Source organism: Ambystoma mexicanum, chromosome 4q (genome assembly GCF_040938575.1).
Source record: "Ambystoma mexicanum isolate Mex_15411 chromosome 4q, UKY_AmexF1_1, whole genome shotgun sequence".
Taxonomy (NCBI): Eukaryota; Metazoa; Chordata; class Amphibia; order Caudata; family Ambystomatidae; genus Ambystoma; species Ambystoma mexicanum.
The window spans coordinates 969,890,763-969,908,412 of record NC_090928.1 but is presented as its reverse complement, the minus strand read 5'-3'; positions in this window follow the sequence as shown (position 1 = coordinate 969,908,412).

Below are 17,650 nucleotides of genomic sequence, written 5' to 3'. Positions count from 1 at the left end.
ACCTGTCACTCTGGCACCTATCATGAAAAAAACTACTGGCTCTCCCTTTCTGACAATGGAGGAAAATTGAGCCAAAACTGTGGCGAGTAAGTCTTCTGTACTGAGTTGAGAAATTCAATCACTCGAGATAACTCCAGACCTCCACAAAGTCAACAAGCCTCTAAATCAGTTCTTAAGGCTCTCAGCGCAAGACAAACTCCATCCCCTCGTTTCTACCTCAGAGGCAACTCACACTGCTCATAAACGAGACATCGCCAACTCAAAGATCCTAATAAAAGTCTCTCCTTGTCATCAACTGATTCTGGAAAGAGTGGACTCCTCGGACAACCTAATTCTGAACCGTAATTATATAACTAGGCTTTTCCACCTTTTGCCTAGCCTGAGAACAAATCTTCCCGATGACCTGAAAATTGTGGAATTTCATACGGAAAAAAGAAACGACAAGGTTATTCTACATCTTGCATCAAGTATAATTCGAGACATCTTGTTGGAAGCTGGCCCGGTGCTGTTGTCCCTGGGCCTTGAGTTGTACACAATGCCGCAAGTTGACTCGACCTTCAAGTCTATAAACAAGGGAGTTTGTCTTAAAGCCTCCCAAATCATGTAGCGACCATTTTAATGGACGAAAGAGAAAAACCCCTAAGAGTCTCTGGGTCCCTAGCATCATCTGAGACCGACTCTACAAACATAATCAAGGCCTCTGACAAATTCACACAGTCAGTGAGCAAATAAAAATAACCATGGAGGGTCTAAGCGGAATGCCTGACACAACTGCCCCTGATGGTCCTACTACATGTCCCTCTGATAATGGAAACTGGGCATGGCTTTCGTCTGCTCTAAACACGAAGCAGAGCAAGTAATGCCAGGAATCTCAAAACCTCTCGCCCATGACCTTTGAATCCTGGAACACGCGTGGCTTTGTACATCTGTTTCACACGCCATGGATGTTCGACCTCGACTTGGTATGTTTACAAGAAACATGGCTAACGGAATGCCCCATTCTACCTTTGTTCGAGATAGCTTTAAATCCTGTGTCTAAAAAGCAGAAAGGAAGACCAACGGCTGGGCTACTAATTGTGGCAAAAAATCATCTGGCCTCAGAATTGTGGAGACCGAAAACATCTCCCCCTATATCCAGACTGCCAAAGTGATGCTACTTGGATCTTGTGAACCTGAGTCCCTACACATTATCAACTTATACTGGAACCAGGTAGCCACAGGAATAGCGCCATATATCGACTATTTGACTACCATCATAGACACCCTATGAGCGCCGCAAAAATAATAATCTGCAGAGATTTAAATATCGACTGTCTGAATCATGACTCCAGCTTTACAACAAAGCCACAAAGAGGGAAGGCACATGACCTAGCGGCCCGCTCATGGTGTTCTGAAATGGACTCTCACAAGATGGCCCTTTTAAATGGGAATCTGTCTGGTGACATTCCAGCTAATCTCACATGGAGCTGAGATCAGCAATCTTAAACACTCGATTACATCTTTGTTTCTGAATCTATTCTAACAAAGGCAAGTTGTCTAGAGGTCATAAAGATGGTACACAGCGACCATGATATGCTGAAGATGACATTCAACATTCAAAATACCTTAACACAGCCTACCTGGCCTCATCCTATTTCCTTTCATTCAGGCAGGATAAGACTTAGGGCCTCATTACACGGATGGCGGAGAACCATGGCGCTATTATGGTTCATGCCGGTAAAATACCGGCACCGCCTTGGCGGAAAGGGGAATTACCGCCCCATTCCAAGGTTGGCGGGGCGGTAATTCCCCCTTCCACCATTGCCCTTCCTCATTCCCATTTTTGCCCCATAGGGCATAATGGGAATGGGGAAGGCGCTAATTACGGTACCACAAATTGCGGTACCGTAATTAGCTCCCTGGGTCCCTTTGCGGGTTGGTTTTTAACGCCTGCAAAAAGCAGGCGTTAAATCCCCCAACCCGCAAAGGGACCTCGTAGTAAGGCAGTAAGGATTTACCGGTACCGGTATTTTACCGGAACTGGTAAATCCTTACCGCCATCTGTGTAATGAGGCCCTTAATCTCAAAACCACTGATGTCAATAAGATTGTTTCCAGCTTAAATTTAGAACCTGACATGATAGAATACCAACATCTGCTGTCTCAATTCTCTGAACACAAACAGGGCCTTAAACAGCCTACGTTTCGTCATAAACACAAGTTTGACATCCAAGTGCTGCAGCATAAACGCTTGCTGCGTTTTGAGACAAGAAAGCTATCTCATGAAGACCCAGGTCACTACCATGCAAAAAAAAAACTTGCAATGCAGAAATATAAGAACTGGAGCAAGGCCCATAACTCAGTTCTACTACAGAACGACTCGGAGGAAATGCTGATGAAGCTTAAAAACAAAAATTCCTTAGAGTTTGGGAGCCTTATCAACATCTTCGCAGCTCCTCAGGACGCGCTGCAAGCGTCAACTATCTCCAAAGAAACTTGGGTGAAATACTATACGGAAATGTTCAGCAAAAATAGAGATGAAATCCATGAAAATCTCTCAAACCTGATCACTTGGGACCTGAAATTCAACATTGTGAGTTCTATCAACAAATCCTGTGCATCGAGAGCCCCGGGACCTGATGGGCTCATGAACTACACCATCAAACTGAATCGGGACGCATGGGCAGACTTCTGCGTCACGTTGTTTGAAAGAATAACAACTAAATGTGCCACGACAAAATCATGGAAAAGTGCCATCATCATCCCCATCTTTAAAAAAGCAACAGGTCTAATCCAAAAGACTATCGACCCATCGCCCTTCTCGATGTATTGGGAAAAATGTACGCAAGCCAACTACAACAAATGCTGCTGAATTGGTCAACGGAAAACAACTATATAAACCACCGGCCAGCTGGTTTTGTGAAAGGCGTCGGATGCGGCCTCAACACACTTCTGCTGAACCTACTGAAAATGGAATCTATCAGAAAAAATTCCAAAATTTACGTGGCAGCAATTGATTTCTCCCATGCCTTCGATAGTGTAGATCGTCAAATTCTGTGGGATAAATTGAAAGCTTGGAAGTGTCCACCAAGCCTACTGGATGCCATCAAGGAACTCCACTCTAACACGATCAACAAAATCAGATCGGACTACGGCGGCACTTTGTCATCTGAAATAAATACCTTTAAACGCGTGAAACAGGGTTGTCTGTTGGCGGCCATTATCATTAACCTCTTTATCTTATACATTGGAGAAACATTCAAAGCAGTGGCTGCCTTTTCTCCCAAAATTCATGGTTCGCATGTTGGTTGGCTCATCTACGCAGATGATCTGATTCTTTTAGATGCCACGCCCATTGGACTTCAACGCAAGCTTGATGCCCTGGAAACTTATGTCACCAGAAATGGGCTTTGCATCAACAAGCAAAAATGCGAAATACTGATCCTCTGCAACTTGTCAACTCAAAAACAGGAACACAGCAAACAGGCCTGGCATCTCGAAAAAACAACCTTAAGAACATCGCCCAATATTAAATACTTGTGCACATTGATAAGTTTGAACATAAATGACGGTCCCTGGGTCGAAGCAACAAAAAAGAAATGTCGACAGTTAGCTTGCCAAACAGCTATTATCAATAAAACATTTGGAAAATTCTCCATAAAGCCTTTATTGAACTTCTACTGTCAAAAGGCCGTCCCGGCTCTCATCTATGGAGTAGAAAACATGCTTGGCTGCCCATATGACTTGTGGAGCACACTGGAGAACGGTTTTTGGTCTAGAGCACTTCACCCTCCAAAAGGATGTCCTACTTTCACCCTAAAATATGAACTAGGACTGATATCCATACACGCCAAAGTGTGTTGGAATTTACTAAAGCTCTATAGGAAGACCATCTTAACACCTCCGGCACCACAATTCAAAATTGTACACAAGCCAAATACTGATCCGGATTACACAGTTCTTTTCATGTGGAGCAAACTATGTCTCGAAGTACTCGATGCGAACGACATCAAGGTTACGACCTCACTGGAAAACCCTGAGAAAGCGAAGCAAAAGCTATGGAGAGCAGACCGGCAAATAACCTGTTCAGACAGACAAAGCTCTCACCTTATGAAAGATGTTCCCTTTGAAGCAAGAGCATACAACAAACTGTAGCCATACTTACTCCAATCGCCAGACCAAAACTCAAGATTGCTTCTTATACAATTCAGACTCAACCTCTATCTCACCAAAGATCGTACCATAACCTGGAACAAAAATGAAAACGTAAATCTTACTTGTCGCCTTTGTGAGCAATCAATAGAGTCTCTTAAACATCTAATCCTGTTTTGTCCAAGGCTTCGAAGCTTACGAACTCAGCTATTTGGCCCTACCTTTTGGGCACGACAAACCTACTCTGCCGATGATTGGTGGAAAACTATGTTTGAGGGGTCAAACCGAAAACTCATGTATGGGCTAGTAATTTTCTTGAAAGACCTGAAAATCTGTCTAGCCAAATTTGACTCCGCCTCCTAAGAGGTAACAATTGTCGCTTTGAGGTTCTTGCATTACCCTTGCCAGAACAACTATCGCATCTGATGGAAATTATGGCATGATGTTGTCAATATGGGAGGTTCGTGTGGGCTTGTTTCGTTTTGTAACTCTGTTTTTGTACTCTTTCTTTTTTAAAGGTTTCTTTGAAACCAATAAAAAAAATATATATATATATTTTGCTTCAACAGGTATATTATATAGGATTGTAGCCGGGTTAAGGACTAAAGGGAACTCGGCCTCAACAATATCATTTATTGGGCGTAAATCCTGAATTAAACGCCAAGACCCTGCCTTTGATTTTTTCATAGGGTAAACTGCAGTATTGCATGACAACTCTGACGTCACTAAGATGCCCTGCTCCAACATAGCTGAAATTGACTTAAAAATTCCTTCATCTGCCTCCCTGGACATGGTATTTTGTCGTGCTTTTGGAAGAATTGCTCCTTGCTTCAGTTTAATTTTCACTTCTCCGACTCCTTTCAATAAGCCTACGTCATAGGGGCCTGTGGTCCACACTGAGACAGGCACCTGGGCCATGTTGTCTTCGAAATATTCAGGACGGTTCTGTGCCAACATCATTCTCTGAGGCACTCGTTTGATCCTTTTCACCCAAAAACTGTGGTTTACCTCAACTGCTGTTTCTCCCCTATCTGCTTGCTCGTCAAACAGATCGTCATCAGTAACGTCAGTCAATCTGTACCCTTCTTCAATGGTGATTACTGTGCACCATTGTCGACCTTCATCATCTCAACCATCAATCAAAGCCATTTTCCCTCGTATTGTGTCTGTGTGTATCATCGAGGGAAATACTTGTCCCTTTTCCTCGTGCATAGGTGTTCTTGGCCTAAAAAGAAATTCATCTGGGGTCCTCATGGTTTTCTCAGCAAGACCTGTCAGCCCTGCCACAAGCACACGTATTCCATACGCGAATATTTCGGGCTCTAATGGTACAGCCCTCATAGCTGTGTGTCCTGCGTACGCTCTAATAATTTCACATACGTTCAAATAGTGCCTTCCGGGAGTTGAACATACTATGCCCTCCTCCGTGAACGAGATTGTCATGTTTAACTTTGTCATTAGATCTCGACCCAAGATGTTTACTGGGGTTTGTCACGAATATAATAGAGGTACATTCATATCACATTCTTCTATGGAGACTGGAAGTGCGTCTGTAAAAGGAACACAACTTGTAGCTCCTGTGAAACTCTGAGTATTTATAGCATCGCCGGTCAAGGAAAACTTGCCTTCACGTATACACAAACGTGTTGCACCCGTGTCAACTAAGAAGAAATATTCTTTATCCCCTATAAGGACATCTACCATTGGTTCCTGGTGAGGGTCTGGTGTCACTGATAGGGTAGAACACATCAGGGTTCCCAGTGAGCTGTCATAGTCCATATATACTTTTGTCCCACCTTGTGCGAATGGACTTCCCCCATCACCAGCGTTACTCCTCATTCCACTGTTCACAGCCTGTCCTGCACTTACTGTCTGTGACAGTTGAATTGGTGACTGTTGAGACTGTCCTTGTGGAAAACTCATCAAATTCTGAGATTGCAAGCCTTGCAGTGCTCCTGGCGTTTGTTGTTGCACCGTGTGATTCTGTGCAACTCCATTTCCTCCCTGATGTAAAAACACAGGTGGATTCACCATGCCTGCTCTTGTTCCTTGGTCATTTTGCATCATGCCTTGACTTCTGAATGTGCGTGCTAAATGCCCTGTCCTCCCACACAACCAACATACTGGTGGTGGTCTGATTATTTGCCCATTTGACATATCTTGATTGCCATTTTGCATGTTTTGAAAGCCTGCCTGATTACTCTGCCATCCTCTTCCTCTGAATCCTCTTCCTCTGGGGTAAAACCCAGTATTTCCATGATTAGTCTGCTGTGGATTATTGGCTTGTTGCATGCTTGACCCGTTTGTGCTAGTTATCATTGCCCCTTCAAGGGCATATTTTGACAATTTCTTCTGCACTTACTTCGCCCCTTCACCCTTTCGTGCAGCCTCTTTTTTGAGATTCTTTTCTTGCAGTAGCCTGCAATAGTGTGCGATGGTCAACTGTATCTCAGACCGCAGTTTGGCCTTGATTCCTACCAATTTCTTGAGCTGTTTCTGTACCAGATCTGGCAGCCCTTGGCCTAATGTATAATAGAACACAGGTATAGATTTCCCTCAAGATTCGCAAGTCTTGAGTACCCACGCGTCTTGGAAATTCTGGATGTAAAGCTATGGGTCTTCTGACTCCTTCATTTTCCGAGTCATGATAGCTCCCATGTCGGAAGTATCTGGATATGGCAATCGTAATGCTTTCCATGCTGTGGCTCTGCAATTGTTAAATGGATCTCCGTCATGCGCGGTATTAACTGTGGTCACACCAGGTTAACCTGCTCGTGTCCACACATCGTCTGCTCTATCACCAAGTATGGAGATTAAGAGACCTTTGATCTCTCCCATAGCTAACGTATTCCCCACCGCCATTTTTTGTAGCTCGTGTATCCATTTTCCAGCTCCTGATGTCAACATTGGAAGCTTATTTTTCAGGTTTTCTAGATCCATGTGTGGCCATGGAATATATTGTGGTCTCATTCCACCTTTCGTGGGCAACGGAAATTGTGACGCATAACCCTCTCTCTCTTCTCTCATTGTTCTTCTGTCTATTGCAGGAGTAATATTCCTGCATCGCCGCCTACCGGGCAATGTCCTTAGCCGGCTCAAAAGGGGTGGTGGAGACACCCCCTCTGACCGTGAGATACTTCTTTGTGTCGGTCTGACTGTGTGGCTGATTCTGATGCCCTCGGTGCAGACCCACTAGAATCTAACCATCTTATGCCTTTCCCTCCTGAGAATTGTTTTTCGCGTCTCCTCTCTTCCTCCTTTTCATCGTGCTCCTTTCTTTCAGTGTCAGACATTGTCTGTGCTCAACTCGTGCAACTTCTTGCATCCTCTTTGTTCCTACTTATTTCCAACCTATCTAGGGAGAGTTCCCTATTTCCACTACTTCGAGAGACGTCCTCAGTATCATAAAGCTGAGTGTTCTCCAGGCGCTCGTCTTCCCGCGCCCCTTGGGGTATTTGTTCTAGCCCCATTTCATCATATATTCTATCGATTATCTCTCCGATGCTTCTAGTGTAGAAGTCATCCTCGATATTCGCCCTAGACGTTCCTGGTACTTAATCGTATTCAGGAAAGACTTTTTCTATATCTTCCCAGTCTTCTACTGGCTCAGGTTTTTTAACCTCCCTTTCCAGATATTCAAGATTGTGTGCTCTCTGTCTTCACTTACGTTCTACATAGGCATCGAATTCTCTGCCCTTCCTCGCTTCTTCTCTGACCCTTTCTTCTTCCTCTTTCTTTGCGTCTCTATGTTCATTTGCCCTTTGGATTTCCTCATCCCTTCATCTTTATTCTTTTCTCCCGTATCCTATTCTTCTATCCTTTGCTGCTCCTGTCTGTCTTGATCATTGGCTGCTCTCTGTTTACGATTGCGTTGCCTTTCTTGCTCTTCGCGATATAACTGCTCTCGTCTCTGCCTGTCTTTTTTCCTGATTCTTTCATCTCTCAATCCTTTTTCCTTTTCCTTTCTCTGTAAATCGTCTAGCTTCTCTTTTTGTTTAGTGTCATCAATGCCTTTACCATCGAGTTTCAATAAAATCTGCCCTCCCATCCATTTGTTTTGTATGAATGCTATCTCATTAGTTCTATCCTCATTTCCTTTCCATCTTTTGCCATCTCTCTCTGTATCGAGAGATGTACTTCCTTGTGCCTGGTCTTTTCTCTTATTCTCACGTCTCTCCTTATCCCTCGGGACTTTGGAGGTGATATCTCTGTCTTTATCTTTTTCTAGATTTTCGTCGCTACTTTGCGTAGGTGACTCATATGCCGGGTTGCTATACCCTGTAGCTGCTTTAAGTTCTGTTAGCGGGTATAACCCTTCGTCCTTACTGTCTTCAATTCTCGTTTCAGATGGGGTGGGTGGCACTGAGGGCGCCTCACCCCCCTCTGTGCATACATTAAGGATCCAATCTAATGCCGGCTCCTCCTCTTTATCCTGTTGGTACATTTTCCACAACTCTAGACTAGCTAGGCATTTGTCTAGCTTTTTGCCCATGTATGTGGCGTGCAAATATGTCGTCATGTGCTATAGGACCATTTTAAATAGCGATCCACCCTGGGGCCATGGCATAAACATCTTGTTTGCGGTTCCTTTAACCCATTCTGCACTGTACTTTTTTAGTTTAGGTGCATGTTTTGGCAACTGTTTGCACAGGTGTACTAATGGAGTCATGTCTTCCATATTTAAATCTGTTCACTTTCTCTTTATATAACACTTGTTATGTCTTTTGTTATTTAAACACTTTCAACAGTATGAGCGAGCACCAGTCTTCGCAAGCTCCAATCCCGTTTTTCCAGAAAATTTTATGTCTTCTATTTTACTCATTAAACGTCATGTTGTATTCTACAATATTTCAAGTATCAAATCCTGTAATTTTTTATGCTAGTTCCTCAAAGGAAAAATTTCGCCCTATGACGTCACAACAAATAACACGTAAGACAGACGTTCACAGACTAGACAAACTCCAGCTGGTTACACAGACCTCTGCCTCTAATATTACCCCGACATGGAGTTTAAACTCATCCCTTTCACAAGCATCTTTAACCGCTGTGGTGACCTATTTGTTCCTCTTTTATTCAGGACTATGGATGCAAGTTTCTTCTAGCCGCTATATTAAAGCATAGGAATTAGGTGAATCCTCTCTCTTCTCTGGTGCTCTTCTCTGGTGCCCCCCCCCCGGTATCCTCTCTCTTCTCAGGTGTCCTCCCCGGTACCCTCTTTTACTACTTCAGTCACCCTTTGAGTCACTATTTCTTTCTGCATATATAGATATACATTCTACTCTACTTCTGACTATATTTTGTGTTCCCGCGTCCCTCCGTTACCTTTCCCTAACTTGTTCTAAGGCATGCACTTTTTGCCAAAGCATTTAGTCTTTTTCACTCATCGTTCACATGTTTCCTTTCTGGATGCTCGGGATCACCGCCTTCGTCACCGCCTCTCCTGCCCGTAGGAGTGGGAAGGGGTTATGTGGGGAAACACCGGTCCCTTCAGACCTCTGTCTGCAGATTCTACTTTTTACTCCAACCACTGTCTACGGGGAGCTTCACAGTCTTCTCTGCCGGATGGCAAAGGACTTGTGATATTGCCGAGGACCGAGAGTTACTTTATGTCGATGGTCAATGGGTGTCTTATCTAATCAATAATCGATAACCATCTGATCTCTGCTACCAAGTGTACTCCGGGACCCCCAAACGGCCCATAGAGTCAGGGTTTGCCCAGAAGCACTTTAAGACAAGATAGCAGCACCCGTGAGATGGATGGGGGTGCAGATTAATTCTCTAACACCAAATCAATAATGGCAACTCAACGGTTTGGCAAAGGGAGTCCGTTTAATGACAAGTACAAAAAACGGGGAGTCTCATGAATATCAGCGGATGCGTAATCTCTCTCGCTTCACAACTCCAACGAACTTCATAAAGAACACATCATTTATACTAAACACTCGTCATCACTGACGTTTAACGCTTAAAAGTTGGCATGCAATTCTATTGGTTCTAGAAAGGTAACTTTAAAATAGGTACTATATCTGTATATGGTAACGGAGTAAGGGGATTGGATAAACATTGTCAGGTGGGACATCTAAGCCCTACTTTCAAAATGGCTACTTTAGACGTCATTAAAAACACAACGTCCCATTGGTTCTACTAACTATAGGACCCTAGCTTACTTGGTCCACTGTGATTGGGTTGGCACCAACCCCACTCATACTTTTCCACTTTGCTTAGCAGCACCAGAATGGTCGGACAGATGCAGGGTGCCCATTATCTCCCCCGGCCTTCCTCCAATTATTGTTGCAATCAATAATCACTTTAGTGGCTATGTGTCAATTATTTCGCTGTGGTTGGCCTCGAGACTGCATCTCCTGTCTGGAAAAGTTCTAATATCGTCGCCTGGCCTGCTGCCATGCGTAGGTGTGAAAGTCTCACTTCTTCTTGCTCGGCTGGTCACGTGATTCAGACACCGTGAATTTGCCTCTTCTTCATGTAATTCGTGTATTTGATTTTCGTTTCACCCACCACCTGCCTCCAGTTTCTTATGTTGACCTTTCTGAAGCAGGATATTCTGTTCTTAGCTTCAATTAATTGTAGCTAGTGTTCATCTATTCTACTGATACGACCTTGGCTTTTTTGGCACAATTTGCCTCTGCTGAGTTTCGTTTCTGCCGCTTATCCTTGATTTGGCTAAATATGAAGCTCTCCTCATGCAGCCTTTAGTAACCTTTGGTTAATTCCGCTTCTTGTGCAAAGTGGAGGTATACTTATATAACGTGCTTTGTTTGAGGTAGATATGCATAGGTGGCATTTGCCACACTATATTTCTACTAAGCAGAGCAAGCCACACGATTTTCTTAGCTTTCTTGCGGTTCCAAGCATATGTACATGTGTAAACTGGTCGAATATCTTCATCATGCTTACAGCTTAAGCTTCTTATATTTGACATCATCCTTTCACTTTAGGTTCATGATACCCCTTGTCCATGGAGTTTTCATTTCTTTACATCATTCTCTGGTCATCATTTCTTTTGTATGTAAGTCAGTCCGGGTTCTCGTGACGTCACCATTCGTCTTCCATTAAGACCTTCCTGGCTTCTTCAGGGACTGTAGTTAGACGATCTTCATTTCGTTTCATTTGTTGATATGGTTTTCTCAATAGGTGCCTCACTGTCCATGGTTTCCTTGGTATCGGTACTTCAATAGGCATTGTTCTTCTGATGGGTACTGGACAGAGCCCCACTGCGGCTCTCTGCTGGTTTATTTGCTCATCATACGTCACATATTTTGGTGTGAACGTTTCTGGTACTTCAAAATGGATGGTTAGAGTGCGGGCTGTACTTGGGACCTCCTCTACACTTGTCAGAGAGGGCCACCATGTGTTTCCCTTTACAGGTTGTTCACTGTTTAATTATGGTGTGATTCATTCACATGCGTTATTTGGGAGTCTGTAATAGTGCATGATGTTTGGTTTGTTTGCAGTTTCTACGCCCTGAAGAAGACATGCCCAATATGTTACGCAAACACGATATGCTCGAAAAGAGTTTGTTGAGGTCCAGATTTGGGCAGTAAATTATATGGCTGTAATCATAACTAGTAGGCAACTAAAAGAATTTGCAACAAAAGAATGACAACAAAAATAATGTGCAATAAAAATAATGTACAACTATATTGGGCAGAATTGCTAATAGCAGTTTACCGCAATACCTGTAAGAAGTCTGAGATGGTTTGAGACAATCGATATGACATCAGAAATTTTGGTCTCTGTGAGAATAATGTAGGTGTGACTGGTTGTTTGAATGGTGTACAACGATTTTTTAATATCACATTAAATTTTCTATGGTATTTATGCAAACTGTGACAATAATTCGGAATAAGTGTTATGTAATTTTTACACTTGATGTACATTCCCCAGCTTACTCTCCACGCGGAAATTGCTAGCAGTCTTCATGACCAACATTCTGGCTTCAGAGCAGCCAGAGGCACAGAAACTCCTGAACAACCGTGAAGATCTGCTCCCCAATCTTGACACCAACACCCATTCAGTCCTCATCCTCCTTGACCTTTCCTCTGCTTTCGGCATGGTCAATCATGCCATCCTGATCAACCGACTCCGTGAGAATCTGGGCATCACAGATCAGACCCTGGAGTGGCTGACCTCTTTCCTCCTGGACCGCCCCTCCCAGGTCCAATTTGGATCCTTTCTCTCCACCACCTCTCTCTCCACTGTGGTGTTTCCCAGGGCTCTAACCTCTCAATCTGTCTCTTTAATCTCTCCATGGCCCCTCTGGCCCACCTAATCTCCACCTTCTGCTCTAACTTTCAATGTTATACGGATGACATTTAGCTCTCTTTCGAGCTCCATACAGCTTCCTCTCCTCTCTCGCACATTCCAGACTGTCTATCCACAATTTAAGATTGGTGCGCCTCCAACAATCTCTGCCTTAATGCCAGTAAGACAGAGATGCTTCTCATCGGGACCCATCCCCCTGCTTTCCCTCTGTCAATCTGGCCATCCTGCATGGGGCTGCTTCCTTCGCATTCCTGTGTGGCAAAAAACCTTGGCGCCATCTTCAACTCCACTCTCTACTTCTCTCCTCACATCACAGACCTTTCCAAGAAGGCCCAGTACCAGCCGCACCTACACAGAGGTACTCTTCCTTTTCTCACTTCCCCCAGAAGCTCAGTGTCTCCAGATCCCTGGTTCTCTCTAGGTTGGACTACTGCAACAGCCTCTTTCTCAATCTGCCTTCCTATATTCTCTGCCCTCTGCAACTCTTCCAGAACAGGACTGTGAGACTGAGCCTTGGCCTCAAGCCCAGAGACTGTATCTCTCCAGCCCTGAAATCTCTCCACTGGCTCTTGGTGGCTGCAAGGATCAAGTTCAAGACACTCTGCATCATCCACAAGGTTTCTGGGGCAGGGCCCGCACTTGATTAAACAGTTGCTTCCTAAATACCTTCCTTCTCGAGCCCTTTGCTCTGCCACCTCCAACTCTCGGAGGGTCAGACGATTCACCAGGCAGAGATTAGGGGACAAATCACTTTCCTCTGCAGGTGTCTCCCTCTGGAACGGCCACGCTACCCCTCTCTAACTTGAGCCGGACCACCTGAAGTTCCGGAAGCAGCTCAAAACCTTTCTTTTCTCCCTCCCTCCCCTGCTGACCAACCTGTCTGCTGTGCTGACTGGTTGCTTGGTTACCCTCAGAGTCTCAATGGGTACCTGGCTCCTCTTGACCAGTCTTTCCCGCACTGCCTCCGGGCCTGGCGCACACTAGGGGCTGTAACCCCTACAGTCCCCGGCCTCCTTGCACTTACCCAGAGCTGCGCTGCCCTGGCTGTACTTACTCAGAGCAATGCGGCCCCAATTGCACTTTAGCCTCCCCCCTCCCCCTGCACTTCCCCTTCCCCTGCACTTTGGGCTACCGCACTTGCACAATCTAAATGACACATGGCCTAGTGAGATCGGTTATCTTGTCCTCCCTCCGTACCCTCCCTTGTCTTGTCACGCCTAGAAACACATGTGTACAGGTGCATTATAAAGGACATATCATATCATACTATTACATTTAATGTATTATTTCCTTATTTACAATGTTGTGTAACTATTGTATGTACAAATAGATCATTGTTTTATTTCTGCTTGCATGAAATAGGCTGGATTTATTTCACGTGTTTAGTGTATTTTAATTATTCCCATGTGGTAGTTTTGTGTCTTGTTCATGCATCTTGGTGAATGGACAGGGTAAATTGGGGTGTCTGTGGGCATTGTGAGGGGTCAGAAATGAGAGGCGGACACAAAGTTGTAATATTCTTAACATCAGACATCTTTATGAACAAAAAGAAGGTTGGATGAAGGCCTCTCTTTCCCCATCGAAAAGAGAGTGTCTCTACCAAGGAAACTAAAACTAAAGATCACTCTGTGTCAAGTCGTCAAACATTTCTAAACTGTACTTGTGTCCAAAAACACACTAATCAGACCTTCACACTAAAAATAATCAACTAAGGGTGTGAGGAAGTATCTTCAAACTGCTGCTTGGCAAAAGGTGTCCATAATCAAACAAATAAATCCAACAGAAGCAGTTTTCTGCAAGGGGAAATCCTTGCAGGGTGGTTTCCTTCCCTTGGATATTTAGGCAGGATGGTGAAAGTGTGTCTTTCAATTAACAATTTCTTGAGGGCGGCAAAACGATCTGTCAAACAACAGTTCCTTTAAGATGGCAAAAATGTTTCTTTCAAACAATAGTTCCTTGAGTATGGCAAAAGTGTCTCTTTCAAACAATAATTCCTTAAAGATGGCATAGGTATTTCTTTTAGCTTTCCAAAAATAGCTCCTTGAGTATGGCAAAAGTGTCTTTGGTACACAATTTTACCATGTGCTTGGTAAAATAAGTATATTTCTCTGTACAACTTTGGTGGACCTCCTGGTATACTTCCCTGCCAGGAATCCTCTTTTATACTCTTCAGATCCCCTGGTATATTCCCATGCCAGGTATCTTGCTACAAATCGTGAGTGGATTACCTGGTATACTCTCCTGCAAGTAATACCCTCTTGGGTTATATAGATCCCCTGACATACTTCTCTGCCATCTCCACCCCCAAAACAAATGTTCAATGCTTTCTGTGTTCCTTTCACCAGGGCCTCATCTTCAGTTTCAATATTCTCAGGATTACCTGGTATACTCTCCTGCCAGGAATCCCCTTTTGGGTTATGTCGATCCTCTGGTATACTTCTATGCATGTTATCTCATTTTGGGTTATTTAGATCCCGTGGTATACTTATCTGCCAGGTATGTCCCCCCACCAAATGTTCACTTACCTGCTGTGTTCCTTTCACCAGGACTTCTTCTCAAATTCAATGTCTTTTAACATTACACAGTCATATCACTTTACTGTGTTTCTATTTGTTTGAGGTATAACTTGTTCTAACTTTCCCCAAATTGATATCCCATGTATGGCGAGTTGTTCAAGTTCTTCCTCTGTGCTTATTTCTTTAATATTTATTTGATTAGGGTTATACTTGCTGCAGCTTTTGCCATATTAGCATCCCATATATGGGGAAATGTTCAAGTTTTGCTTTTGCATTTCATTTGTTCGGTATTCAAATATTCTCATATGTTTTGCTGGCTGACATGCCTGTCGGTATGCCTCGGGGTTCCTCGATGACTTTGGTTAGACTCATTGGTGTTTCATAGCTTTCCTGGCAAGTTGTCGCAGTAAAGCTTCCTCTCTGGAACAGCCTCCATAGCTCTGCAGACCTTCCTCCAACTCTCCCTGCATCTTCCAGCTCACTTGTCAGCCTCTCTCCGCTAACGGGACCAAAGACCTCTGCGTTTCAGCAGAATTGCCTCTCCGGAAGCTCTGCTGCTGCTGGTGTTGTGCCGGTCCTCCAGCTTTAGCTGCAGCGTCTCTCCTGGTCTTGCGCCACGCTGGTGAGTAGCTCTGGTGATTGCGAGTTGCCTTCAGGAATTATCTGCGTTCTCGATCTACTCCGACACGGTCTGTTTTCATATCTCTTTCTTCTCATGCTCTCTCTGCAGTTCGAGGGCAGACAGCATTTTTAAAAGTCCTGCGCTCTTGTGATCTTTCAAAGCAACTAGTCCATACTTTCAGATTGGGGCCTTCTTCAATTTGCATCAACTCCTCACTCTGCTTTCTCATCTCAGTACTTGGGGATTTATGGGAGTTGGAGTTCACATAATTTATAAAAATTTGTATAATGATATTGTTCAGAGTTTTTACTTAAGAAAACATTAGAAACAGGAGGTTTGTGTTATATATTCGTGAGGTATGAATGTTATCCTGACTGAGTGTTTTTGCAAGAAAGTTTTTCTGGGTTTGGCAATGAGAGGAATTTATATGGTAACAACAAGTCATCATGGACTCATGAGGAATTTATGAGGATTTTTCTCTGGTAAGGGAAGAACTCCACATCTCTCCTGATGGGATCACCACCTCTCCTCGACAGCTGTCTCCTCCTATGTGATCCTCCCTCACAATACCACCTCCAGGGTCAGGATCAGGAAGCGGCTGCCGTCCCCTGGGCACATGGGAGGAGACCTTTGCTGGGGAATCAGTGATGACTCCACAGCATGCACATGATTCTATCTAGTGGGTGCACAAATTGGACTGCTGAGTGAGAATGTCACAGGTAAACATTTGGGTGAAGCAGTAGATGTGGCATCTCTGATGTTGGTCTGAATAAAATGGATGATTACAGGCACGTTGGTCCCCGTGCCATATCTAGATAGATAGCGACGAGGATGACAGGAGGCGTGTAATGCTGTAGGCCGGGGGAGACAGAGTGGACATAAATTGACAGGATCAGAAGTGCTGAACAGGTGCATCTATGATCTGGCACACAGATCAGCCACTCTCTGTTATGTACCGGTCACTGAGGACAGCTGTGGGAGGAATCCATAAGCACACTCAGTAATGACACGGGTGTTGGGGACCCCTTGGCAAATTAGGACAGTGCCAAAGCAGAACTGTGAGACAGGACAACTTGGAGTATTGACAGCAGCGCCTGGATGTTGAGAAGAGAAGAATCACTGGTCTATAAGAGTCCTCTTCCAACCAAACAGAAGTGGGATGGGTGGAGCAAGGCCTTAATGCAACACCTTGGTGGGGAGAAGAGTGATGGGAGGCAAGTGTGATGTCAGATATGCCAGAGTGTATTGGAAAGTGGGTGACTTGAATCGATCCATCTGGGCTCAACAGAAAGGAGATGTGTGACATCACAGTAAAAGTAACCAGCAATCCAGAACTAGAGGTAATTGCAGCATTTGTGTAGGCAGGCATTGAGAAGTAATAGGGACATCACCGGTGTATTGAAGGAACCACGTTTACACGAGTAATACATAATACAGTATATTTCAACCCTGTGGGGTGGAGCGCCAAAGGAACCACCTATAAAGCAGAAGTAATTATTGAAGGTGTCTATTGTGAAGTGCTCTGATGGATGCCTGCAATGCGTGGGATGAGAGAGACTGTGTGATGTGAGAATGTTCATGTATCTATAAGTGAGGGAATGCCAGGTGGGGTTCCAACCCAGGCAGTTGGAAGATGTAACTTGGGTGGTGGGAGCCAGTGGGTTCCTCACAAGCAACTTAATGCAACTGCAATAAAGGAAATATGAAGATAAGTACCTTGGGGTAGGGAGGTGGGGCATAAGGGAACAGAAAAAAAGGTTAACAATTGGTGGATTAAAAAGGGACGTCCAAACCTGCCATTTTCAAAATGAAAACGCTCTAATCCCGTAGAAATGATGACACAAACAGAAACGGGTCCATGGGAGGATCGTGACATGGACAATGATTTGCAAGTAACTTTACTTCCATGGCAAACTGCATTTGCATACATGCAACTTTGGAGACATGGCGTACTGGTGAGATACATATTCAATTTCTGAGCAAAGATTCACTACAAAAGGAACAAAACGCTAGCTGCCAATAAAATAATATACAGAAACATACCTTTGCTGCAAATGGAAGCTGCTAGAGGTACACGTTTTCCAAAACCCCAAGTGATA